Source organism: Pteropus medius, unplaced genomic scaffold (assembly GCF_902729225.1).
Source record: "Pteropus medius unplaced genomic scaffold, Ma_sr-lr_union100, whole genome shotgun sequence".
Classification (NCBI taxonomy): Eukaryota; Metazoa; Chordata; class Mammalia; order Chiroptera; family Pteropodidae; genus Pteropus; species Pteropus medius.
The window spans coordinates 14559942-14585318 of record NW_024352786.1 but is presented as its reverse complement, the minus strand read 5'-3'; the positions used below and the strand labels follow the sequence as shown (position 1 = coordinate 14585318).

Genomic DNA, 25377 nt, shown 5'->3' with positions numbered 1-25377 from the left:
GCTGCAGGTTAGTAAGGTGCATATGCATAGGCAGTATTATTGCTGGATAAGGGAGATTCTAATTTAATTGGCCTGGGTTAGAAAAAGCACAAAAGTTAAAGCTTTCTAAAGATGTTTGATTTGTTATGCTCAGAACAAAACAACAAGGTAGACCTGCTTCTTCTTCATATAGAACTGTGCTTTGTTATGTTTCTTAATTTCTGTCCTTTCCTAAGACATCAGTTGTCCCTTTGGTCCGATTCTCCAGCATGAATGTGCTGTGCACACTTGGCGTGACTGTGACTAATACTATGGCAGGCCAGTGGGCATCGTTGCTCCTTGCAGCAAACTCATCTTTCCACCCTGATGAGAAATCACTTTTACTGAAAGTTATTCTTAATCACCAGTCAAATGAGCCTCTTTTGAAATCTGGCTTTTCTGTAACCTGCTGCTACCACCTTACTGTATTGGCATCAAACAGGGTCATTTATCAGTGCAAGTTAATTTCATGAAATCTGTTAAGTACGATGATCTTTTGCTCTGCGGCATGCAGATTATGTTAGTAAACTTAGTAATACAAGGGAGTTAGCAGAGGCATAATCCAATCCTGTTCTTTTTCTTGTTACAGAGCTAGGAGACAGATAATTTATTATACACTTAATTCACCCTGCATAGGTCAGAACCATGATATTTGAGAATCCTTCATTTGAGGCTCTCAAGTCATTTGAGAGATTAAATCTACATTGTGCTTTAATCTGCTGGATGGCCATTGCCATCAGTAAAATGTCGGATCTGTCGGCATGGTTAATGTAAGGGCACTGTCTGGGTAATCATCAGCTGAGCTCGGTGACAAGTAATTTTACTAAAGGTCCAAGTGAGAACTTAACCCTCTTGATTTTTTCCTTTGAGCCCATTTCCTTACTTTTGATCGAATAAGGACATTTTTAGAAAATACACCGAGTTCTCTGTTGGTTTTGAACAAAATGTTTCTCACTCTTAAACCTAAATTTAGTTCATCTGAGAGGTTATGCCAAGAAGTAACAGATTACTGAAAAAAAAAAAAAAAAAAAGAAAGAAAGAAAGAATGAAAAAGTAATTTTATAAGATTGAAAGCAGTCTATGTTTCTCTCTTGTGCTAAGTCCCTATTTTTACAGTAATCCTTTGGCATATTTACATTTTGTTTTTGAACACAGGAGAGTTCTTCTACCTTGGATGTACAGGAGTTGTATTAATCCTTGATATTGCTCAAACTAACTTTTCATAATAAAATATGTTCTCTCTCTCATAGGCTGAGAATTTAGGCATATAAAAGAAGCATAGATTAAACTTAGAACTTTTTAAATAATTCTAGAGTATAAGATGTTACTAAAACTTAGGAGTCTGATACTAAAAATGTAATTTGTATTCTGCAGTTGTCATGTAGTTGTCGCATTAAGCTTGATCACAAATTTTTATATAAATCATAATTTACACATGTATGTGTGTTTATACTTTATTAATGCTTAGGAAGTATAACTGAAATGAATTTTAGGTCATTTTGCAAGTGCTTACTATATTTTGATACATGTATTTTAAACCAGGACTGTAATTTGTTTACAGAATAAGATTAAACAGATGCGTATATGGAATTTACTGAAAATATGAGTTTAATGACTTTCAAATTCATATTTTACCAGTAAAACAAAGATAATTTGATTTATTTTCTGTAAATAAAATCGTGTAACATTTTACTGTAAAATTTTACATCTAACTCTTCACTTAGAATAATTCTGGAAGGTTTTTTCTTTTTTTTTAATCTTCAAATGACTTCACTTTGTCAGGTATCTCAATTATCAAGGAAGAACAGTGGTGGTGGTGAGTCAATGTGAAGGTTGAAACAGAGAGGTGATGAAATACATTCTGAAATTAGAAAACATGGTTAATGGTGATGTTTGAATGAAACCTTTTCAAACGCACTGTCAAAACACAACTTCTTTTCTCTTGTTTGAATCTCATGGCAACCTCGCTACCATTTACAGTGACTTCCCTTCTGGGGTGTGTTTTCTGAATGACTTTCATTTAATAGGCATATTTTAGAAATCTAATTTTGCTGTCTGCTTCAGATCAGTGATGCTGTGGAAAACTAACCATTTTAGACTGTCTGGATGCTGTTTTCATCAAATCATTAACATTATCATTGAGGGTGACACAAGGAAGTTATCTCCCCTCACTCAGAGCATCTTATTTACTAAAGACCATGACTCTATGGTTTCACCAAGTTAACTTTTTATGGGGAACTGTTTTCCATTATAATTTTAGTTTATGTCTGTCTACAGTACTTCCTGTTGCAAGGTTTCTTCATCATGTCAGTAAAGCATGGCTGAGTTATGACTAGGTGTTCTCAGAATCTTAGCACATCACAAATTTGAGCCCAGCCTCCTCGTTTTAGAGATGAAGGAACTGAGACTCAGGTTGTCCTGCCAAGCAGCATCAACATAATGAGCTAGATTACGAATATCCTGACACTTCATTAAGTATGTTTTCCTCTTCCCCATCCTGTCCTTTTCCACCAGTCCTATCTTTGTTAGAACCATGTTTTGCGACTCTTTATTTATATTAACCCTTTTGTTCTGGATCATTGCTCCTTTGTTTATGTTGAATCCCAGCGCAGGTCTAAGGCTTCTGCTTTGTGCCCTGATGCATTTGCACTGAACTCTAACATGAACAATGCAGTTTATTATAAAGGTAGCATTATTGCTTTTGTAAAAATGGTACATACTCGGGTATAGATTTAAAATGATATAGAGTTAAAGAAAATACTAAAAATAAACAGAAATTATATTAGTCGCTTAAACCCATGGTTAATGTTTTGGCAAATAGACTTTCAATCATATCTCTGTGCAAAGATTTATCTATTAATTTACATTTGAACTTTTGCCTGCATTCACTTATACCATAAGGCATCACCAATAATGCCCAAGGTCGCCGTTTCCTATAACATGACTAATAGAGATCCTTGTCAAATTAAAAAATTTTTACTATTCTGATCTACATGAAAAAAAAATCTTTTTTTCTTCTTCTATCTTTTTTTCTTCTTCTACGTCAGCAGAAGACTTTAAATCACGTTTTAATGTCTTTTGTTCTCATGTGTATTGGTCCAACCATGTCCTTCTTTTGGTTCTAACTGGTTTATAAATTCTCTTATTTATCTGGCTATTTATACTCCATATGTGATATTGTGCAAATATTTTCTTAGTTTAAAAAAAAAATTCCGCCTTGCTGTCTTTTGTTGTTATTGTTTGTTCTTGTTTGTATTTTTTGTTTTGTCTTTTGCTCTCATAAGTTTTCCTTTATAATGATGATATACTTACTATTCTAAACCATGCAAGTAAATAATTACTGGAATTATATTTAGAGATAAGCCTATAGGTAAGCAGGTTAATAGGAAATAATACCATAAATTATTTTAAAAATATCTTTCTGCAGAAGTATGTAATATTGCTAATATCTCTGTAGCAAGGATAGGCTCTTTTATTAGGCAAGAGTAACAAAAGCCCGAGTATATATAACCAGGCTAATTAGCTGTTTACTGATTCCCTCCCATTGGGTTGGCATCCCTTGGGCATCCAGTTTTTCATCTTGTTATTGTGCTGACACTCCACTGGAATTTTTTTTATATTTGTTTTTTTTGTTTGTTTGTTTTTTTACCTTAAGTATGTCCTTTGTGAGGGTAATTTCTGAGCTGAATATATTAAATTCCTGTCTTGAATTCTTGCAACTTGATATATGCTATTTTGTTATTGACTCTTAGAAATAAGATCATTTGCCTAGAGGAATTCTGCTTTTTCTGAAGGACAATGGCCACAAATATGTTTGCTGGACACTGTTAACGTTCTCTATCTTTCATAGTGAGCCCCATAGTGTATGGCTGTGATGCTTCCTATAAATGATTTTGTCTTTCTTTTCTTTTTTCTTTTTGTTTATTGCTACTTATACGTTAGTGAAGCAGTTTGTTTTGTTTTTATTGTAGTGCATTCTCTTTTTTAGGATTTTTCTATTTTCCTACTCAAAACTGTTGTTTTCATCTTTGGTCCCTTGTAACGCCTATGAAATAAAACCAAATGCTAGATAACAAAGACACGAAGGGTCAATGCATAATAAGAATTCAACATTTTAAAGATTTTATCAACTTTTTGGTTATAATTAGGAAATTACATTGGCATCAGATGAAGTCAATAAATCTAATACCTGTGTTCTGCTTTCTGAGTGTGAAATACTTTCAAAACAATAGATTTTATTTCAGCAGGATTTTGCTTCTAACAGTTATAAGAATGTATAAAGACTGAGTAAAGCTCATTGAAAAGTAAGAGAAAGAAGTCTCTCAATGAGTTGGTACTTTGAACACAAACTCAAAGGGGAAACCAATAAAAAGTAAATTTCTTGTGAAAATGTGACTGAAGCTGGGAATCTTTTATATTTCTTGGAGGATAAATACAAAATTAGTGAATGAAATGAGAATTAGCATTTGTTGGAGCATCTACCATGCATTAGATTCTTTTCAAGCACAAACATCAATAAGGCATTGGATTCCCAGAGCTCTAAAAGGTGGCTTTCACTAATCCCATTTTACAGATGGGGAAATGTGAGATCAATCCCAGGTCAAAGAGGTCAAATACTTTGTAATGTACTTTATTAGTAGTGGAGCACCAAGTCTCTCTAGTCTCAAAAGAGTGACCTTTCTGTCTCAGTGAGGGTCTTAGAAAGAAGAAAATTTCCCAGGGGAACAGATGGGTTTGATGAACTCTGACCATCATAAAATGCACTCTAGAACAGGAAGGACAATCTCTCTGAATGACCCTGAAGTAGAGCAGAGAGGATATTGGTAGGTGTGAACGAATGATCACATAGTGTTTTCTTGTTTTAGTGTTATGTGTATTTTTCAATTGGACAGTTTCAGGTTAAGTTCCCCACATATGGTTTGTGTATTTATTGTAATTTTCAGGTCGTGCATCATTCCTTTCATGTTTTGGGAGTCTACGTGAACTAGCATGTACTCATGTTCTGCTTATCTACTCAAGGTCTTTTCTTCCCAAGTCATTACCTTCTGGCTCAGTCTGCCCCAGGCCCCAAACCAGCATCATGTGCTTTTTTAAATGTTCAAATTGTGAGGTGATAAAATATATATTAAGTTTTTATGTAAAAATAAATATGAATGTACTAGGAATGTTTTTATTTTAATCTTTCAAAATGTAACATGTGACTCTTTCCCAGTATAATATGCAGGCTAGTTTCAGTTTTGGTCATGAGATTCTAGGTCACAGAAAAAAGAAAACACCTTATACTTGTCTGAATCTCTAGCACCAAGTATGTGGTCAAAATTATTTGAATCAAATAATTTTGATGCTGTTTAAATAGAATAATTTCTGTATCAAAATTATTTTTTAAAAAGCTCTTATAATCTACATATTTTACAGTATATAAAACATACTGAATTTAGATAGACTTTTAGAGTTTGTGCTGGATGATCTTTCTGATTATTAAAAATGGTGATTGCAGGAGAGAGAAGGAGAGAGAGATTGATTCATGGTTTGTCTATTGCATCATTTGTGTTACATGACAGCTCTACCTTATACACTTAACGCACTGTTCTTTGAATGTGAGGATGACACTTTTAAATGAGCCATCAGCAGCATTACCCGATCTTGAGTCGTTCTTCCGGTAGAGGTAATAACTTTTCTCTGATTCACCTCAACTCTCTTGGTTCTGATTCCCTAGTGATATGCTGCGTGCAGGTATAACATGACTGACCATGTTAGATTCTCTTAGCAGTGGATCTGAGCAGTTAAGCTATGTGTTTTTGGTATACATGTTATGCTATAATAACCGCTTGAACAAAATAGCTATATATACATATGATGTTGAAAAAAACAACAAAATGACGAAGAAAAAATTTCATATTTTCTGTCGTGTAGCCCTTATTTCATTACCTATAAATTTTAATTTTTCATGTTTTAAAAATGTATGGTTCAAAAATTCAGTATAGTTAAACTGATGGATTAATTCCTACCTATTAATTCTTCATATAGTTAGTACTCTATTATTTAATATTTTTAGAAAAAATTTTTTGTTGTTGTTTAGAAAATAAACCCAATGCTATTATTACTTTGACTATTTGTGCATGTCAAAATAACATTACAGGAACTATTTATAGTTGATGTATTTTTAGTGCTAGAAAATAATCATAATTTAGTCAGCTAGAGGTTGTATCTAAGTTACATAGAAGTATTTTATTTGGTTACTATTTGACATCTTTTTTCTCAAAGTTAAACTTTTGATTCACTTTGGCCCTTATTAGTTTCAAATTATAAACTATGCATGAATTCTAAGCATGGGAAAAATGTAATCTCCTTCAGGGCCTGTGGACGAGTCTGGTCTACTAGCAAAGCTGAAAAGGTTTATGGAACTGTTAGTCTTTAAGCTTTCGCTTTATGGTTGAAGAAACTGCTAGTTAACTTCGCAAATCCTCTGAATTCTGGTCCTTAGTCTTCCAGCCTACTCATGATACATTTTTTTAAGCTGGAAAATAATTAATAATAAGGTGTTGATGATGATTAGCATTTAAACCCAGTGGAAATTCCTAGTGGTGATGCAAGCCAAAAATTGTTCTGTGCTCTCCAGGAATTTCAGAGAGAAATGCCAACAGCGTGAAATTCTCTGTAGCTTAACATATTTCCTTTAAAAGACCCAGAATTGCCAGAATCATGTTATTCTCCCCAGAGAAAATTTTCTTGTCATTAGCAGTCTACACCTCACAATGTATAAAATCATGCAGAGGAAATAGGTAAACCCTATTCATATAAGTGGACGTTTGCATCCTGATGGCCCAGCCATTGTGAAATGTCAAAATCTGTCTCTGAAATAGTCCTTCTTTGAAGTGTATGTATATATAGTGAGATATCACAGAGTTATATTGCAGAATTGATAGTAGCTTTTGTCCATTGTTTTTCCCAAAATGATAACTTATACCAATCGCAAATATCCTTGTAGGATTTGCTGCCTCTGCTGAATCTTTAGTGACTAAATAAATACACTAAGAAAAATCTTGCCATTTGCTCTCTTTTCTCAGTGGCTTCTCTCAGCTAAACAAGAAAAGGGTCACAAGTGAGATCAAGTGGTGCATCACTTGATTTAGTTTTTCTTATTCAAAGTGAAAATATTTGTTCTCCTGACATTCTGATGTCTGCAGCACTACATTTTAAAAGACTTAATTTAGTACCATGTGGTTGATTTAGTTTAGCTCTGATCCACATGATTGTGGAAACATAATTTTGATTATGAGAATTTACTGACCAAAGTGAGTTAAAGGAATGACCAAAAAAAAAAAATGATTTTCTGGTTCTGTACAAGAGACAAATAATAAAGTACAATAAATTCTTTTGCAGTTGTTAAAACCAGTTAAAGGAGAGTTTTTGGCCTGAAAGCTTTAACATGATCAATAAATGTTTCCCTTTTGCAATTTCAAATCTGTTTTCAAGTTCATAGGTGTTCTGGGATCAGAGTGCCACTAAGGGAAATTGGATTTTTGCCTGGCGGTTATGGAATAAATTCCCCTTGCTCCAAAATTTTATGGAATGAAGAAGGTATTATATTGGGTTTCTGCCCAGAAAATGATGCCTCATTCTATAATCATGCAGTTAGCTATTCTCTATTAGGTAACCCCAAATCACCATATGTGGCTCTAATACAGTGGTTTTCAACCAGGGTTTTTCATGCTCTGTGGGGGACATTTGGCAGTGTCTGAAGGCATTTTTAGTTGTCACACCTGGGATGGTGCTATTGGCACTGAGTGAGTGCAAGGCACAGATACTGCTAAACATCCTACAGTGCACAAGCCAGACTCCCATGACAAAGAGTTACCCAGCCCAAAATGTCAGTAGTGCCAAGGATGAGAACCCTTGCTCTAATGTAATCATTTATTTACGTGTGTCTCACCTCTACTGGTTTGTACAATAGTTACTGGGCAAGGACTAGTCTTCTGCCTCCTGAAGTATCCTCAACATGATAGGTGACCCATAAATATTGAACGTTTAATAACACTAATGTAAATCTGACTGTGATAGTTATCTTTCCGCTTTTCCTCTGTATACTCATTGGTGACTTTTGGAAACTATTGTTTAACCTTTCGTATTGACATTTGGCACACAAAAAAATTTCACAGACCTTAAGTGTACAGGTCAATAAATCATCAAATAAATGTCTCCAGACTCCTACAAACAATATGTTTCCCAAATACCACCTCTTACCTCCTCTCCACTATTATCTGCCATCTTGATTTCTAACACTAATTTTTCCGTTTTTAAACTTGTTTTGTTGTTTGGAACCACAGCATGTTTATGAGATTCATCTAAGTTCTGTATAGTTGTAAGATGTCCATTTTCATTGCTAACTAGTATTTCATTGAATTAATATACCATATTTTTATTCACTTAATTATCGATGGATATTTTTGTTGTTTTCAGTATTAAGCCATTACATTTACTAAGATTGTAAATATTATCGTGCATGTGCATTGGTGTGTATATATTTATACATTTTGGGGAGTCTATACTAGAAAGCAAAGTTATAAGATTATAAAGAAATGCTTATTTTCAACTTTATAAAAGACATGATCATACTGAAAGATGGGCAAAGTCATCTCTTTTTTACTGCCTCAACAGAGGCATATGGTTAATAAGAAATCTATTGCTACTTGTAATAAAAATAACCTCTAACATTAATGACTGAGGCAGAAATTTAATTGCATAAAAGGTTCATGTTTTATTTTATTATCTTCATAGGCTCTTATTGTTTTAAACCTTTCCAATTCTGCTATGACTGAGTTTCACAACAACTAATGTTAAATAAATGACATTTATTATTTCACTTCTGTCAATCATCTCTTCCCACAATACACATATCTCTCCTGTGCTCAATTTACGTATTGACCTTATATTTTGAAACTTTTTCCATATGTATATTTTTTTTTTCTTGTTTTCCTTTTTTCATTCCATCTCATCATGGTAGTTTTTCTTTCTGTTTTCTTTTCTTCTACAGCCATACATTATTAACATGTGATATCTACTTGTGCACAAGAAGAGAGATCATATTTGATATTCAGTGTGTAATTTCATAGCTATTTAGTAGTGTGGTTGGGACTAGAACTTTCTGGGATTTGGACTCATAGTCACAGGATTCTTCCAATTCATAATTATGTGTTAAGTAAAAAGATATGGAAATGGCATAAAAGAATTCTTAAATTTCTTAGAGTATGTTATAGATGGCCATAATATCTGGTAGCCATAAAGAAAAAAAACTTAATTGTAGTAGCCATATGCCTTTTTCATATAGACATTCTTAACTACTAGAGCTATAGGTACAATACATTTTCATGTTTAAAGCACACACACACACACACACACACACACACACACACACACACGATTAATTTATTGATGCCAGAGGAGGAAATTTAAAAGAGAACAGAGCTTATTTTTGTTTCTATTTTAGCAAGTCTGTGTGCATGTGTGTGTGTGTGTGTGTGTGTGTGTGTGTGTGTGTTTATGGAGGAGGATGGCAGTGGTTATGGTAAAGTGCACTAGGAATATAGACTGAGAGTTTTTTATTTTTAATGACTGATATCGACACATACCTATTCTAACAAATTAGTTTCCCATTGTGATGGAGTCTGATGGGAATCATCAAAACCAAATTTAAACAGAAAAACAGAAGGAAGCACAAAAAGAGGAGAGAAGTAGAAAAAGCATTTTAAAATTTCCCCGAATGTGAGTACTAGTATTTTCCTTTTAATCGCAGTTCCACTAACAATTTATTATTTGCCACCACTTTCAGTCTAGAACACAATTAGAAAATAAAATTTATTCTCAAATGCCAGCCTCCTTCAGTTTGTGATTGTTATAGGGAATGCTATTTTGAGAACATTTCTGAGGCCAACTGCAGATTTATTAAGAAGGAGTGGCAGCAAACATGCCAAGTATGTGCCATCTTTCTGGAGACTAAAAAGCCTAGTGCTTCGGTTTCGTTTTTACCATCCCTACATGAATTTCACATAGGCTTCTCAAACTGAGCAGATTCAAAAAAGAACCCCTTGTATATTTTCTCCTAGGCTGCTTCACCAACACGTTTTTCATCTCAGTATGTGGAACCCTTGTCTGCTTCATCGTTTATCCAGTAACTGGGAGTCATTGCTGCCAGCTCTTCTTTTCTTAACCTGCATTGAAAGAATCACCAAGTCCTATAGAGTCCGCCTCTCAGAATGTTCCTGATTCCATACTTTCTCTATATTTTTCCTGCATCCTCGCAGTACCAACCTCTGTTACTTCCCATCTGCACTGCTGTGAAAGTGTCCATCATGATCTTCTGATAGTTACATGTTGTTTTTCAATTCAATTCATAATCTGAAAATGAGCCTGGATGATCTTAAAATAACAAATCTCTTTACATATCTTTCCTGTAGAAAGCCCTCAGAAGTGCTTCGTTGCTCTTATGTTAACGGTGAAATCTGTAATATAGCATGTAATGCTGGAAATGATCTGATCTCTATCTCCTCCTCCAGCATTGCCTTAGGCCTCTGCTTCACAAAATCACTTTGCCTCATCCCCACCAGCTGTTCAGGTTTTGAGCAATAGTAGCTTTCTTCTCACCTCAAATCGTTCATAAGTCCTATTCTCTTTCCCTGCAAATCTCTTCCACATTCATTTCCTTTGGCTTAAGATATCTTCCTTCCCTGTGGAATTTCAATTGAAGTGTCAAGAAATTTTTCTTGACATCTCAATGTAGGTATATTTTCCTAAGTACATTCACATACATTTTCTCGACGTCTTTATTCTTTCTACAGCTGCAATTAAAGTCTAATATGCTTATTTATTCAAGGTCTGTATTTATGTCCTATTGCTGCTGTACAAATTACTATGAATGTATCAGCTTAAAACAACAAAGGTTTATTATTTTATAGCTCCGTAGATCAGAAGTCCAAAATGTACCTCACAGGGCCAAAATCAAAGTGTTGGTAGGGCTGCATCTCTTTTGGAGACTCAGGGAAGAATCCATTTTTCTGCCTTTTCAGCCTGCAATTCCTTGTTGTGATCCCTTTCATCAACATAGCCAACAATGCATGCATATCAAGTCTTTCTACTGATTATATCTCTCTGCTCTGATAATTCTGCCACCCTCTTTCACGCTTAAGGACCCATAGGATTCCATGGGACCCACCCAGATAATCCAGAATTGACTACTTACATTAAGGTCAGCAGATAGAAACCTCGATTCCATCTGCAACCTCAATTCTCCCTTGACATGTAAGGTAACAGAATCACGGATATCAGGGATTAGGGAGTGGATATCTTTAAGAGACCATTCTGCCTATAACAAGGTCTGTTTCAATAGGAAGTTTTAAGTTCCTTGAGGTCAGGAACTATATTTGTCTTGCCTAATGCTAGATCTACAACACCTAGCATATTGCCCAGTATAGTGTAGCACTTCATAAAGATTTGTTGGATGAAAGGATGAATTAATAAAGTAGAATTATTATCGGTAATTGAGGTAGGTAGCAAGTCTCAGAGTGGGAAATGGGTAGCATACTAATTATGCTACATCAAGCTATTATGGAAGGATATAGACAAGTTGTTTAAACTTCTTTATCCAAGGCATCTCATATTCTTTGGGAATTAAAAAACAAACCCTGAATTTTATTGTGAAATGCTTGTTGGTTCTTTCCAACCCCCATCAAAATGAATTTCATAATTATGCATTTGGTGCAGAAATATCAACATAAATGTGCTTTCCTGGAGCATGCAGCTACTATCACTGAGGCTGACTGTAATTCAGACATATGCTGAGTGGCAGCAGATAAGTTTGGAATTAGTTGTGATAGGTAATCCACAAAATAGTGAGGCCACATGCCAGTAATCAAGAATTCACTGTAATTACTTTAATCTGTAATCGGCTCAACACAGTGCACAAAAGACAGACAGAAATTCTGCAACCAGAGAGGAAGTTGGTTAATTATTCCAAGGCCATCTCTTTGTTCCCATATTGATTTTGAATTGTATGACCTTTTCATTCATTTATATATTTATTCATTCAGTGGAATGTGTTAATTACAGTAGGAGCATATTAATTACACTAGGAAAAAAAACAATAAAACATGTCCCTTCACCTCTCAGTACATCAGAGCTCCAAGTGAGAGATAGACATGTAAATAAACCTATTAATTCTCTTCCTTTGTTGAAAAAAGAGGAAGTTGTAGACTCAAAGTTAATAAACAGTTTCTATGACACAGCCATCTATATTAGAAAGATGAATAATTGGAAAACATGCACACACACAGAAATTCTCTCTCTCTCTCTCTCTCACACACACACACACACACACACACACACACACACACACACACACCATGTCATTGCCAAGGGAGCCAGCTTAGTTTAGTGAGGAAAACAGTGAGGTTTTATTTATTTATTTTTATTCCTGAATCTGTAGGCTATAGATTGTATACTAAACTTAAATGGATGACTGCCTATTTATTGCACAATAAAGTCAGTCCATAAAAATTAGGTGCTTCTTATTCTCCTGAAACGGTTGTCTTAGACTGTGAATGAAAAAGTTTTCATTTTCAAAGTCAGCTGAGCAAACTCCTGATGCTTTTTCACATGCCTCGTTACCAAGACACTGTGGCTTTATGCAATGTGTAAGCACCTCAAAGTGAACAAGTGCAAAAGGTTCTAATAGGCTCGATTAGAGGTGAAGTCTTTTAAAGTGCTATTTAAAATGGATAATGAAAAACTTTTTAAAAGGCAACGTTCAAATGCAGAATGAGAGAGATAAACTTGATCGATAGGCATGAACAAAAAAAAACTTTGGAATTTCATATGATTATAAGTTTACCATAAGTTAGCACTGAGTGTTGAGCTTTCGCAACAAAATGAGTTCATGTGATTTTAGAGTGCTTGGTTAGGATTATAGCATATAACAAATAAGAGACAATAAATGGTCCTACGCTGGTCAGACCCTACTAGCTGTTGGAGGAGGTCATTGAGAGGATGTGACTGCAATCTGGACTTGGGCAATTGGAGGCTTCTCACCCTGTCTCCTGTCCTTGGAATATATGTTTTGCCCACCGTTCTGACAGTGGCAGCCATTTGTAAGGACATAGCCTTGAGAAAGCAATGTGTTGTTAGACCATTTGGATGGTATATGTCACTGAACCCAGGTGAAGGCCTCTATATAAACTTTTAAGATTCTGGCTCGATGGCATAGAGATTTTCTCGTCTTGAGGCTGACTAAAACAAGCCTCTTGAATAGGTTCCCTTGATGATTAAACTTGCCGTCTACCAATCTGGAGTGGTCTGCCTCTTTCTTTGATTTTTCCTTGCCTTCCATGTATGGAGGCCAGTGTCAGATTTCACCTTTGAATCTTCTGAGGTCTCAAAACAGCAATTGTGCTTATTTTTAGTTATCTCAGGTAACAAGTGACATAACACAGTCAAAAACTGGAATTATTTTTAAGAAGTAAGGAAGTCAGGATGCTAAAAGTTTCAAGCACAGAAATGTTAAATATATTAATGTTTGCCTTGGAGAATATAAAAGACTTGGGATGTTTGCAAGGCTTTATTTTTTTAACTTCAAATATTTTCAAATATTTTGTCACATTCAGGAGGCATTAGGTTGTAGTACTCAGGACAGTAATGGAAAGTTACTGGAAGAGCCACTTCTGGTCAATATTAGAACATTCAAAAAAGGCATATCTAAAAATGCAGTGGGCATCCTGGCAAGTAGTGAGTACCCCTCTCTTAGGCATCTGTCATTTAGTAGACAGTTCAATGACTCTTATGGAGGGGATTTGAGCATCCAAGAAATGGTTGCTTTAACCAACCATTAAACATCAACTTGTAAACTTGTAACACTCTAATAGTTCATGACATTTAGGCCATGAGAAAATAAATGAGTAAATAATAATTTATAAATACTTTTAATAATTCACAATGGCATCATATTTTCAGGGAAGTTACCTTGGAAAACTTGATAAAAATAACCAGTAGAAATACACATTCTCTTTTTCCAATATAGCCAGTATTTTCCCTGCTGATGAATAATTGACTGTTGAGTTAGGTACCAGCTGAAGTAGTTGACATACTTGTAGAATATACTGTCTATAAACTAAGTGTTATTTGACCTTGAATCACACTTGCATGGAAAGATCATCACATGCTGGAAGGAAAGCTGGAACTAAAACAACTAAGAGAAGAGCGTATCCATTTCTATCATCTTACTCACATTGGGGGCATGTAGTCACGGAGTGGAAAACTGGACAAAATCTTGTACATAGTCTAATCACTCTCTTTTTTTTTTCTTTTTCCCCTCCTGAATGTGTATAGTTAAATTCCCATTTGTTAAGTGAACACGATGTGGCTCCACTCTTGTCTTTTCAAAGCTCTGTTATTAGTTGATAATCTTGAGCTATTTCTGCTCAGTATCACCCGGCTCCTTCTAGTTTCTTTGATTATCTTCATTGCTTTACTTGGTAAATGAACAAAGCTGATATTTCCATATAAAGTACTGTATCAAGAAGTTCAACTTAATTTATTTATATGATGTGAGGGGGGATGGCTTGAGAAGGTTTACTTCTAATACCTAATAGGTTTACTTATTATCTAACAAATCTACATCATTTCACTAAATTCTCTAAACTCTCCAAAGAAAGAAGTATTATTAACCTTGTAAACTGATGGTAAAAGATGCTTAGTCAGTTTGAGTTAGCTAAGACAGAGAAAATCAAAGTTCACAAGCTTCCCAGTACACACTACTGCCTCTCTTATTTGAATTGGACATTTTAACAGAGGCATTTTTAGTCAGACTCCTATAATGTGAGAGCAAATTTAACCCAGTTTCTAACTATTCTACTTCATTTTTTAGGTTGCATTTCTGTGCAATGAAGTGAATGGATATTTTGCTTCCACAGTGTTGCAGGCCAGTCATTTGCTTTCTAGCCATGACCATAAAAGGAAATGCTTTCCACAAATAGTATCTTGGGCAAAATATATTGTTCCTTTTGATGTATTTTTACTTCTTTCTCTGAAATCCTTAAATGGTAAACTGTAATAAGACATTAGTTTACACAGAAATAGGGCTTGAAAAGGACAGATGAAACACTTCAACAGCCAATAAAGGAGTTTCTGCATGTAGCCCTCATTTGATGGGGCAGCAAACTTTCTGTTTTCTTTTTCTTTCCTTTTTCCTTTTTCTTTTTTTCCCCTCTAGAACATAGATCTAGACAGACGAGAGAACAAGAAAGAAATATAACCCTATCCTTAAGTGTGAGTTAAAACTAAGATTCATGGGAAAGAAATGGCAAATTTCTTTCTAACACCTTTCCTTGCTACAATCTAGATGGAGTTAGAGATTCTGTTTGCCTAGAGTGATGAGATCAAATTGTTATGTCAGCCCGGGCTTTCCGTGCAGGTCCATAGATCAGAGCTCTCTGTGGCTCTCCAAAAACATAAACCACAGATTGAGAATTATTGCTGGTTTGAACTTTCAGTTTTTATTTGATTCGGTTATCTCATGTAGAATTAGCCTCTTTGTGTTAAGGTGGAGCAAGGTGGGGCTGGGGGTGAGGGGACAATTTAGTATTTCCCAAAGGCCCACTCCAAGAAACTGTTTGATTTTTAAAGAATATACTCCAACCAGAGAGAAAATATGTAAGATTTGTGATATGCTTTGTGATTATCTAGAACATTTGTCATACACTCCAGGGCACCTAATAATGAAATAATTATTTAACAAGAGCAAAGAAATAGCCTCTTTTGATATGGTAAATGATATACCCAGTAACTTTTGCATTCATATTTTTCATGTTTTTCTCCTGGGTATCATCACTTAAGTTGTAAGCTCCTTGGGGGAAGAAAAGGAAAGGTTTTATACATCCGTGTACCCATCTGAGAGCCTGGCACAGTGCCTTTTACCCAGTAGGAGCCCACGGAGGGTTTGGTGATTCATTGGTATTGCCATTTTTCTTGTGAGAAAGGGAAGATAGACTGCACAAGGTGATGTGAAATATGCCTATTTTCCCCTATCACCATATGGATCACCTGAGGGGAAAATAGCATTCATTTTTCAGTCTGATTGTAGGGCTATTCAAAAGAGCTGTTTGAATTTTATCGGAGATGAAGTTCTCATTTTGAGAAACTAACATATAGTTCCAGATTAGGATGAGGTTTAAAAATTGCATGATATTTTTAATATATGTTAAAATTTAGGTCTGTCAATCATGCTGGTGTTTCTGTAAGAGGACGCCACAAAACTTTTCCCTAAAAGAGGCTCAAATTTGAAGCCACATTAGTTATTATTAATAGTTATTATTCGTCATTACATGTCTTGTAAAATCCATCATTTTCACTGCTTTTCAGTAGTTCTGTCAGAAATGTATTCTGACAGAAATAAAAATTCAAGCACCACTAACTAGGCCTTCAGTTAATGATACCAACTGTTATGAATATTCACTTTTCAAAGCTACCATTTCTGGAGAAATTCCTATATGCCAGGCATGGTGCTAAGTGTTTTACATACATCACCTCATTTAATCCCTATTATAATGCTATTTTAAAGATGAAGAAATGGTGATTTAGGTTCATTTGCATGTTAGGATCATACAAATTTGTACAACTTGCAAAACCCCATTTTAAACATTGTACTGTTGACTTAAGTTTCTTGCTGAATTGTCTCTGACTTTTCCTGAGCACTTAGAATAGACATTGTATATTTTTTGTTTTAGCTACTTTGACTAGGAACCTTTAGTGCCTTCCATTTTTTGAAGCTTTTTCAGAGTCTTCTATTTGTATAACAGCAATTCCTTGTATTTATTTTTTTTTCCCATATTCTTTTGTGTCCTGTATGCTTTTAAGCCATATAACTAAATGATAAACCCTGTGATGGAAAAAAGAAAAATCTCTGTTTATGTAAATGTGACAGATGAAAGCCAGGATCTAATATCAAAAATTCTTGATTCCTAGCACTGGGCCTGTTGTTTTAGAATCCAAGAAAACAAAAATAATTTGTCCTTTTACTCAAGAGCACATTCTATGGAAAACTGTCAACCCCAAAAGTGTTACAATGCATCTGCATAGACATATGTTGACAGATGTTTTTGTCTGTAACTCTAGCTTTCTTGGTGTATGGTGTGACTTCCACTCAAAGATGTTTTTCTTTACTTTTTGAGGTTTTCTCTGTAAAAATAGTTCACCCATATGAAAAAAAAAAATAGTAAAATGAAAAAGAGTGAATTAAAAATATACAAAGTCAAAAGAAAACCAAGGATGTTACTAATCATTTTTCCTTCAACTGGTGATGGAGAACAACATGATAATCTTGGATTCCTTTTGTCAGAGCACAGAAATAATATAAGGTAGAGTGAGAGTTGCAGGGTAGTAGCATAGCCACTGATTGTGCAGTAGCATGCCACCCCACGAATATAAATCTTCAGTCTCACTGGGACTTATTGTAAAAAAGAAGTTTGCAATTAAAGGCAAAGGAAAAATTCTCAAAAATTAATTAATACATTGTAGTTTAGTCTATGCGAATTAAAAAAACAATCAAGTCGACTTACTTAAAAAATAAACAATGTCTCATTTGGAAATTTTTGCATTTGGCATCTCATCTTCCTTTATTCACGACAGGTAAGTGTTTTTCCTCATCATAGATAGCCTTTCTGGAGTTGCAGGCATGAAGACACATCTTGATGCAGCCCTCCAAGTGCGTTATTCCATCTAGGAAGTGCAGAAATAACACCAGCTGATCTCCCTCTTGCACCCACAGAAAAATCACAGTTTGGCATCACTTGGAAACCATAGTTTGCAGAAGGGAAAGCTGTCTGTGACTCATTTATCCTCACCTCTTGTCTAACGCTTTGCTTCAAGCACAGTCTTGCCATGTATCACATTGATCTTTGCCATGTATCACATTGGGCTACTTATCTTTCCTAGATGTCCACAACTAAGTCTTATCACTAGGTTTTGTATTTTGTGGTACCTGTAAACATCTATGTACAAAATGCTGAGAGTTTACTCGTTTTTTTGTTCACCATATAGCAGTTGTTTGGGTGCTCTCTGGTCATGTATTTTATTTGGCTCCTCTATAGGATTTGTGCTGATAGCAAAAGTTGGTTGAATTTGGGTTACTATGTTTATGAACTTTACATTAGTGATGTCCTTCTACCTTTGTTTTAAAAATATTTATGGGGAAATCATAACGTAACACCTATAGGGAATTCAAGTTCTAGAGATACTTGATTTTGTGTTTAATCGTTAATATAGCCGATATAATGTTAGCTGATAAAAACAAAAACATTTCAGTGGCTTAACCTAATCGAAGTTTACTTTTTGCTCTCATACAGACCAGTTGGCAGAGGGTAGGGTTTTCTTCTATAAATATTGTCAGGGCCCGGGCTTCTTTTGTCTTGTGGTTTTACTACCTGTGGAACTTCTGAGCCATCTTCTAGATCCTCTACATCCAGCCTGAAGAATGCAGATTGCTTTCTTAGTCACTTTGGCCATTTTGCTTGCACTACCATTCTATTGAGTAGAAGTCAATGACCCTGTCTAAAGCTAGCCGGGGCAAGGAAATGTAGTTTCTGGCTTGATAGCAATCTCCCAATTATAAGTCTACTAAAGAAAAACAAATTGTCGATGGTCAGCTGGCAAGCTGTTATATGATATTCAAAACAAGTCATTTAGTGCTGTCCTCTGGCTCTGTACATTCTAAAGAGCATCATAGTAGTTTCCTAGAGCTGATAGAACAAAGTATCCCAAATGGTTGCTCAAAGAAACATAAATTTATTCTCTCACAGTTAGGAGGCTGAAAGTCTGAAATTAAGGTATTGGCAGGGCCATGATTCCTGAGATTTCTGGGTAGAATCCTTCCTTGCCTCTCCCAAGCTTCTGGTGATGACCATCATCCAATGGCATTCCTCGGCTTAGCTACATTACTCCAGTGTCTCCTGCCATCATATCATGCCATTCTCTTTCTGTGTCTCTGTCTTCACCTGGTGTTTTCCTCTTTTTTGAGTTCAGCAGTTATATTGGATTAGAGTACACATGATTGGCTTCATCTTAACTTGATTTCATTTGCACAGTCAATATCTTCCAAATAATGTCACATTTATAGGTACCCGGTATTAGGACTTCAACATTTTTTGGGGGGTGAGGGAACAATTCAACTTATAACAGGAATGTTGGGCATCTTTTTTTTTTTAATTTAGCATTTTTTGCCTATTAATAAATTAAATACAAAAGATGACAACTATAATCATAACAAGGTTCTTTCCATCTCTGCTGGGATCTCCAATAGGGACATCCTCAACTGTGGGTCAGCAAACGTTTTTTGTATAAAAGTCCAGAGAACAAATCGTTTTGGCTTCGTGGGCCATATTATCTCTTACAATTACTCAACTCTGCCATTATAGCATGAAAGCAGCCAGTCAGTAGTAAATGAATGAGCATGACTCATAGAAGCTCTAATAAAACTTTATTTGCAAAAACTAGTGGCAAGCTGGATTTTGCATTTAGGCAAATTTTGCCTACAGACCACTGCGCTAGACTATGATCCATTACAACCTGGATGTGAACATTATGAAATGAATCCAGGTTTGAATTCAGATGCACATAAATTGAAATTCCAGCCATCACTGAGTAGCTGTGACCTTGACTGGTTTAACCTCAGTAAGTGCCAGTCCCTCATCAATAGAATGAGGACAACTCACATAAATCATCTATACAGTGCATAGCTTTTTGGAGGCATTCAGATGCAGCTGCCTATATAGGTCTTCTTTTACAGAGGCAGTATAACAAAATGGATGTGAGCAAGAACTACAAGGTCAGACTGTCCCTTCCAGGTATTTGATCTTGGGCAACTTTCTTAATACCACTTGCCTCATTATTCTCATCATTAAAATAGAGATAATGATAGTGTTTACTTATGAGGATTCGGAGAGGTAATACATGTAAAGCAATTAGACCAGTGATTGGCACTTAGTAAGCACTTAGTAAATGGTGCCTACTCATATTGGCCATCATTGTTATAATTGGCTTCTCTTGTTACTCAGCAATAGGGTGTATTATTGAATTTTATTTTTGATGAATTTATATCAAGGAGTGAACTAAATGAATACAGGTTGGTTATTCAGGTCTAAGCAATTTATTTTTTTTCTGATTTATCAGTTATATTAGGATGAAAGAAGAGCTTCTCTTTTATTCTCTATACTATTTCTGTTCAGTGAGTGAGGACAAAGGCATCAGAGTGTTATGGCAACCACTCTGTCCTCCAGCCACACTATGACTGAAGTTTTTCACACATGTTACAATAAGACTTTAAAGGAAAATAGAATTCAATAAGTAGAATTTTGCTTTAGAGCCAACGTTGAGATAAAATATTTATTATATCTGAGGATTCAGATGCCATTTGGAAACTTTTTCAATTAAAACAGGTACATAAAATTGGTTAAAATTTTGCTAATGTATCCTTGAGAAGTTTTCATGGATATGTGACAGAGAAAAACCTCTGGGGTACTAATTTTCCTTGGTTACATTAACGTAATGATTTTCAGAAACTTGCCTTGTTCTATTGGAAACAAATAAGGATGAAGAGTTAGCAGAAGAATTAGAATTAGAGTAATAAAACAGAAAATTGCTACTTAACTTTTGTTAGTAACTTAAAAATGTAAATTTAATTTAAAAATATGTATTTCTAAATAATGAGGACTATTTTCAGGAACTAATTGCAATCATCTAGCTGGTTTCTCACTTTCTCCAAAGTAAGAGGAAATGTCAGTCATACTCCTTATTGTTCAGTTGGTGGTTTTGCAGTATATTCATGGAATTATGAAGCTCAGCTTAAAAGGGAATATTTTTATTTCTATATGTTGACTATGGCATGTAATATGCCCCCGTGTTCATACCATAATGCTACCTGACACTGTTTTGGATAAATTTAAAACCATAGACTTATAGTTCTATATTTGTGTTATTTATATTCTAAGACTTTTTTCTTACTTTAAAGAATAAAAGTCTGAATCATCTGGATATAATATTTAAAAGCTCTCTATGATTTAATGGCTTAGATTTTTTCCTAGTTGTTTCAGTTAGACTATGTGTAATTTTAAATAGTGAGCTTGGATAAATATATCGTTATTATTTATTTCATGTAGAGACTTTGTGAATCTTTAACTATCTTCTCATATTAATAATCTAAGTGATTCCCCTTTTCTACCATAGTAGAGCTCATTACTTATATCTTGGCCTCGTTAAAGAATTTAGCATTTGTTCTTTAGCTAAAGTCATTGGAACTAGTTATTTATTTACTTATTTATTATTATCGTTGTTATTATTATTATTTTATTTTTAATTTTTCACTGTGGCCCCCGAATATATACGATTGCTTCTTCTAGCCCTCAGAATTGGTATATCATACAATTGTTATAATTCCCCCTACCCCCAAACTTTATTTTTCCAGTCTCTATCCAATAGGTTTTTTTCAGTCTGTTGACGTTTCCCCTCCCTCTAGCTTATAGTATTTTAGAGTTTGAAACTATATTAGTTTGCTAGAGCAACTGTAACAAAATACTGTACTGTATGTCCTAAGCAACAGAAATTTATTCTCGTACACCTCTGAATACTAGAAGTCGAAATTCAAGGATTAGTTCCTTCCAAGGGCTGCAAGTGAAGGAAGAGTTCCAGGCCTTTCTCCTAGGCTTGTAAGACTCTCTTCCTGTTCATAAACTATTCTCTGATATGCATATCTCTGTTTCCAAATTTCCCTTTTTTATAAGGATATGAATCACATTACATTAGGGTCCACCCTCATGAGCTCACTTTAACTTTTTCACCTCTGTAAAGACCATATATCCAAATATAGTCACAATCTGAGGCTCTGCGGTTAGGACTTCGACATATGGCTTTTGGGGAGACAGAATTCAATCTGTAACACAGACTCTTTAGAAATTCACCTCTGTAATGTTAGAAATGAGAGACTAGAGAACCTAAGTGACTTCTCTAAGCCTATGCATTCTGTTTTGGCAGAATCAGAATAGTAATCTTATTTGTTTTACACTTTCCAGAGTATTCTGTTACCCTTCTCTCTCATGAATGCATCAGTCTCTTCTATACAAATAGACTGAAAGCTTCTCTGTACTGAACTCACTCAGGTTCTCTTTGAATTTAAGTGAAAGCGATTGAGGTTCATCTGAATCTATACCTGCTTTGTTGGTTCTTAGCTTAAGTTTCTTAAAGAAGTAATCTAATTTTCTATGTATCTTCTACACATAGTTACCATTTATTCATTCAGCAAAGATTTATTAAGACATGTAGCCCTGGTGCTGGCTAGACATTAGGCTGTTAATTTCAACAGGGTCTGTGAATGTTATTTTCTGTCATGTGAGGAAGGGTGAAAATAAGTTTTACTAGTTTTAAGTAGCGTGCCGTTTAACGGTTATGTGCGTAGTTTCTGAGGCTGTAATGTTCTCCGAGTAATGTTCTCCAATGAGTATACTTCTAACCAAGCATGTCTGTAACATTCTTAAGTACTGATGGTTTGAGAAGAATGTCAGTCATATGAAGTTTAAATTACCTTCCCTTCATTTCAACCTTGGCTGCTCACATGTTTATCATCCAACAAAGATAACAGATTGCAATATACATTAAGAGCAACCAATAGTGTTAATATTCTTATCTTTTATCATCTAGGGAATAGGAACGCACATCAAAATGGAAATTATTTTTAGGCAAAGTTACAGTAAACATATGCCAAGTATGTGATATATTAAACGTATATTTATTTTGGTCTTAACATATGTAAGATGTGAGAAGTTAAAACAACTGTTCTTATTATTACCTTTTTATATTTAAGATTCAAAATGTTTTAAATAAAGATGGTATAGCTGATAATAGTGTAGATTCACCCATTATGTTTAACATTCAGAAGTATACTTCGTTTTAATATTGTACATTTGTGTTATAATGTTGCATGTAAAATTTGAGATATATTTGTTAAGAGCTTTAGTCTAAAAATAATTCAGGCTCCAGAGAAAAGGAATTTACTTGAGAAGTATAAGGTGGAATGATAAGTCATTTACCTATGACATTTATTTTATAATATATTCTGCACCACCCTTGACAGATATTAATGCTTTCTTATTTTCAATTTCTTCTTTTCTTTTTTTTTTTTTCCTTCATGAAAAATCTCAAGTAATGATTGAGAGGCATTGTGAAAAGTATTAAGAAGTGTTGTTGGAGAATAATAGTGAACATTCTATTAAAATATACTACTTAGGATGTAAGGACATTTAGACTAAGGCATGCAGTTTGGGAAGGGTGACAGGAATAAAGGTAAAAACAACAACAAAAAAGAGGCTTGAGGGCCAGGGCTGAGCAGAAGTTGGGGTGTTAATGCTTGTTAGCAAGGAGAACTCTATCTGGTGTCAAAATCAGAAAATAATTAGGGAAGAAATGTGAAAAGTGTCAGGAAGTGGTAACAGTTTTATAAAAAGGAAATTACTCTGGCACCTCATTGTGTATTGATTAGTGAGAGATGAGCAATAAGAAGAGGAAGTTGTAGCTATCAGAGAAAGACATGCCTAAGGCAACAATGCTGTGCTTAATAAAAATAAAATAAAATAAGGCTTGACCTAATAGAAACTAGGCAGCAAGCCAATGATAAAAGCAGAACAGCCATCTCTCTGCCTTCTTCAGGGCTAACTCTCCCTTCACCATTCTAGCACCCACGCATAATTTACATCTCTGACGTTAGTGTTCAGGAATATTGCTTTAAACTCCATCTTGTTATCTTCTTCATAATCTATTTTTGTTAGGATTTTATTCTTTCTGTTTTTGTGCTGATTGCTACATGGTATTCAGTGGAAAATTTAGTACATACAGCTCTAGGCAAAATTTTCCTTTCTTAGACAATTTATGTTGGAATCAACAAATGGAGATGGAGAGGAGTCATTGCCGATTCTTGTCTGGATATGGAAATTTGATTGGTTAGACGAGTAAAAGTTTTGGAGACAATTCTGATGTGCTTTTTCTTAATGGGAACTCTAAATTTTTATTGTGCCTAATTTATTTTGCTTATAGCAAAAATAACCCAATATGAAAAAAAAAATTGTGTGCGGGGGGGGTGGAGCTTAAAGTATGCTTGTATCAGAAGAAAAGAGTGTGAGAAAGAGCAGCAAATATCATATTGCTGCAATAGTTAGGATGCATGTTCAATTGTTATGACATAAAGCCGAATAACATCAGTTTAAACAAAAGTGGAATGTTATTTCTCTCTCACGTAAGAACCCATTCTGCTGGTACAATGGCTCAGTTCTATGATGTTAGGTATACGCTCCTCTGATGTCATGCTTCACCACACTTACTGGGTTGCTGTGGTTCTCATGGATCTTCATGATGTCTGTATTTCACCCCATGTTAAGAGAATAAGAGGCAAAGGAGGTCACCTCCGATCCTTTAGAAGAATGATTCAATGTTCATAGATCACTTCTGTGCACACGCTGTTGCCCATAAATTAATCAAATGATGTTACTTACCTGCAAAGGAGGTTGGGAAGTGTGGTCTTTCTGACCTACCATGGGGTTTGTGAGATGATAAAGAGGATAGACTGGATAATGAACAACAACAACTGGTCTTTGACAAAACGAAGGTTTTAGATAGGGTGGTAGAATAAGATGGTAGGAATCTGGGCATCCAAATGACCATCCGAAGCAGAGCTATGCTGCCAGTTTGGATCACTCTCCTCCAGACCTTGATAGAAAATCCGTTTCTGGTAAGCTACTGTTGTTTTGTTTTGGTTTGCTTTTTGGTCTTTTTGTTTCAGCAGCGTAGCCACCAGTTTCCTAAGAGAGCTAGATGTAGGAAAAAAAAAAAATCAAAAATATATCCTTTAATAACATTCAGTAAAATATAATAAATATTATAATAAAATTAGGAAATGGAGCATAATTAAAGCAGCTGAACTAAGAGAAAGATGGGAATTTCTCTTCAAATTTGTAATTAATATGAAAATATTCTTCCATTCTTCCTTTTTCCTTCCCTCCTCTCTTTTTCCTTCTTCTCTTCCTTCCTGTGTTGGTTCCCCTTTTTTTTCCAATAAATCTCTTGAGACAGTGATCTGACCCCAACTTCTAGACATAAAAGCACCAAAAATTATTATTTCTTGGGATTAACATAACCGAATGTGCACTAAGAGGAAATCCTTTATATGAGATAATTTTAAATTTTAGTATTACGATTAAATAAGTCATACTAGTACGTCTTTGCAAAATTTTGGCCTTAAGTGCTGAACTCTTACCATTTATGTGACAATATCCTTGCAAG

General features: G+C 34.8%; 1 protein-coding gene across 4 annotated transcripts in view; it reads left to right on the top strand.

The window, feature by feature from the left end:
- The window catches only part of PCDH7 (protocadherin 7), a 356517-nt gene that overhangs the window by 124231 nt on the left and 206909 nt on the right, over window positions 1-25377 (top strand). The window lies entirely within an intron of this gene.